Below are 3,590 nucleotides of genomic sequence, written 5' to 3'. Positions count from 1 at the left end.
TGAATGGAGACCACTTAAAACAGAGGGATATGGATGGACCAGAAATGACTACTGGGTCTATTGGAGGGAAGGAGGAGTGATGTCGGTCTGCACATTCAAGGATCAACACTGCAATACTAAATGATCAAATTTAAGGTAGAGAGCATTCTATAGCCAAAATGACTTGGGTTTCTTAAAGAGATGACGCAGACCTGAATGTGTTCATGAGCTGTTACCTAAATTATATGACTGTTCTTTGATGAAATACATTAATGCTCAATATCACATGTATCACCAAATTTATAGAAGAAAATCTACTTCTATGGGTTGAACATGGCTCATAATGCCACCTAGTGTTTTAGACAGTCTTGGACCTTGCAGGGCCAGTGCTTGCATAGAGTCCACCTTTTGGGATGTCTCTTCGTCATGACATTTGCATATATATATATGAAAAAGTTAAACATCCTCTAATCAAAGTGGACGGCCCCCCCGCCACCAGCGACCACTCGTGGAAGGCAATCTACAAAACTGCACTCATTTTCAAATCTATGCTGAAACTAAAACCATAAACCATCACATCTTCTAACCTTCAGAGATGTCCCTCATCTTCTCCTGATCTCCACATCCTCAGACACACACCATATGAATCCCAGGCGGAGGGACACCTGCACTCCTCAGACACGGTTGCTTTAGACCCGGCTGTCTCAGCACCGGCTGCCCTTGCCGGTGGTTCAAATGTCAGGAAACTCCAGTCACGAGAGGTTTTCACACAACACTTCTATCGCAAAACTGTGTGTGCTGCTATTAAAGTCGTTGCTAGACAACCTAGATAACTTTATTTTAGCAAACTAATTGGCAAGTTGTATATCAGTTTACGATGTCTTGGTTTCTTTGAGGGAGAGATGGGTGCCTCCCAGCACTGTGCTCCTTCGGCATTTTTGGGATTTCAAGAGAGGAAAACTTTATGCTCACTTTATACTTTACTTCTAAACTGGTTTTGGTTTGTCCATGATATACACAAAGTATATATATATATATACTGTTAAAGGCTCTGACTTTACTGAGAGCCTTTAAGATGCAAAGACTTCTTCAATTGTCCTTCAAGTGTTGAGCCAAATTCATGCTTCTGCGTCAAAGCTACGCCATAGGTGCGCACGTAGCCTACGCACCGGGCTGAGCATTCATAGTTGTGCGTAGGTGAATCGCACTGCAATTACACCACCGAAACGCTTGTGGCAGTAGAGTTTCTATGGTGCACATCAGGGTACAGCGTCGGAGTCTGCATAGAATACACGTGTACACGTGTACACGTAGGCTACGGTGTAGCTTTGATGCAGAAGCATGAATTTGGCTTTACAGGATCCAATGTCTACTAACACCACCCACCCTGTACACCACAATCCCCACAATCATGAATATCAATCTGCAGATGTCCGCTTTATCAAATTACTGCTGAGGGACTGAGGCCGTTCTCGTCCGTCTCAGTAATTTTCCTGCTTTTATGCTCCACTCCCTCAGGTGTGGTGTCTTAAAGGGATAGTTCACCAAAAAATGAAAATTCCCTCATTATCTGCTCACCACTACGCCGATGGAGGAGTGGGTGAAGTGTTTGAGTCCACAAAACACTTGTGGAGTTTCAGGGGTAAACAGCGTTGCAGCCAAATCCAATACAATTGAAGTGGGGACTCCTTCTTCAAACATAAAAAAAACAGTGTCTGCAAGCCCTGACATTCAGATTCTGTGAACTATCCTTTTAAGGTCTCTTCACATGATCCAGTAGGTACCAACAATATCATGTGTTGACACAAAAAACATTCACAAAAACTCAGTCCAAGAGCGGAATGGTCCAGCTGCTTTCACACAATCTGTGTTGATGTTATGGTTCAGCAAAATGTCAGGATGAGGAAATACATTACATCTGAAACTTCACTTGTTGCCTCTGTGGAACACAAGAGTCTGTCACTGTTGTTTGGAATTTCATCACACTCCTACATTTCTGTTCCTACTGTTGACTTTTACAGCAACACCACGGTTCGTATCTACTCTGTGTGGCTGTGCTTTCTCAAGGTTGAAGTGTGTTTGTTACTTGATTTGTTAACGTTGAACACTTGAAAACTCCCTGCAGCTTCACTTCTAATAATAGAACAAGACTCAGAGTTTGCAACCAAGTTTGTGGCTCAGAAAAATAAAACTGTTAGTAAGATAACGAAATTGCTGCACTTATTTTCTTACTTAGTTTTTACTTGAATAAACTGAACTGAGCTGGTTCATCAGAGTTCACAAATGTTCGCACCAAACTGCATAATAATGAATCCAAGATATTTAACTCAGAAACACAAATGTCAACCTGCCTGTGGCGCTCGAGGAAAAAAAGTCAGCAGATCACCAACATTATTTAGCGTTTATCTTTTGGAAAAAACCTGAATGTCCGTACACAGAGTGTGTGTCAATCGATCAGAAGAATGTCAAAATATTTTTTCTGCATAGGTGAAAATGTGGACCAGCAGATGGTGCAAGAAGTCATTAGGATTCATCCTCTGGGTACCCTGAATGTCTGTATCAAATTTCATGGCAATCAATCCAAATATAGTCAAGACATTGAGCTAAACCTCTAAAAAAGGCAACCTCAAGGTGGGGCTGGAGGTGAAATCGGGGGACCACTAACATCAGTCGGAATCATTCTCCGATGTTCAGAAGAAATCTGAAAAAATGGCAACCCATCCAATGATTATTGATGTTGCAGCCTGGACCAACGTAGTCAGATAAACCTGAGCAAACTTGGCTGCTCTTTGACCTCCAGTAATTCATTACTATATCATCGAGCTGGTCCCATTGGATTCTGGCTCGCAGGGGCCTTGTAACAGGATAGGAAAAGCCCGGGGCCCTGAGCTGACGGGCTGACAAAGTTGCCGTAGACCACAGCAACAGCAACTTTGTGATAAATTGTGTGATTGGCAATGTAAAGGAGACTGCAACAACCCCCTAACAAGGTCCCATGCCACTGTAGCTTTCTGCTAAAGGCTTCGTAATTGTATGATGTACCTGGATTGGTGGAGGGGTTTGCACTTAAACTTTGCAACGTTAATAATACACTAATATTGACTTGTTGTGAATTTTGTTGATCATTTTAATAACAAAAAATGTGCGTGTGGATTTAATGATGATATTTGGTATCATGTCTTCCATAGGCGGGTGGCGGTGGGTTCGGTTCGGGTCGATGCAGGGCCCGCCAGGTCCCTTATGCCTGGGGCCATCAAAGCCCCTTGTAACCCTCCTATCAGCAGGTGCACAGTTGGTGGGGTCGGAAACCTCGAAACCTCAGTACTATTTTCTCCATTCAAAGACTGTAATTTATTTTTGCTGCTGTGTGTGGTGGTGCTCTAAACATTCATAATTAGTGTGTGGGAGCTTGACCTGGAGCTATGGTGTAGTGGTAGGTGCTGCACTGGGTGGGCAGTGTACATAATCTTTAACCAGTATCTTACTTACACACAAGTACAGTTATCACAGACCATCACAGGGTTCTGTGTTGTTTCATGTGTGGACGCCGGACACTCTTGTTATCAGCACTGTGCAGGGGGCTTGTTAAAAAGAGAGAAAAAATAACATAT

This window comes from Hippoglossus stenolepis, chromosome 10, assembly GCF_022539355.2.
Source record: "Hippoglossus stenolepis isolate QCI-W04-F060 chromosome 10, HSTE1.2, whole genome shotgun sequence".
Lineage (NCBI taxonomy): Eukaryota > Metazoa > Chordata > Actinopteri > Pleuronectiformes > Pleuronectidae > Hippoglossus > Hippoglossus stenolepis.
This window is presented reverse-complemented; position numbering follows the sequence as displayed.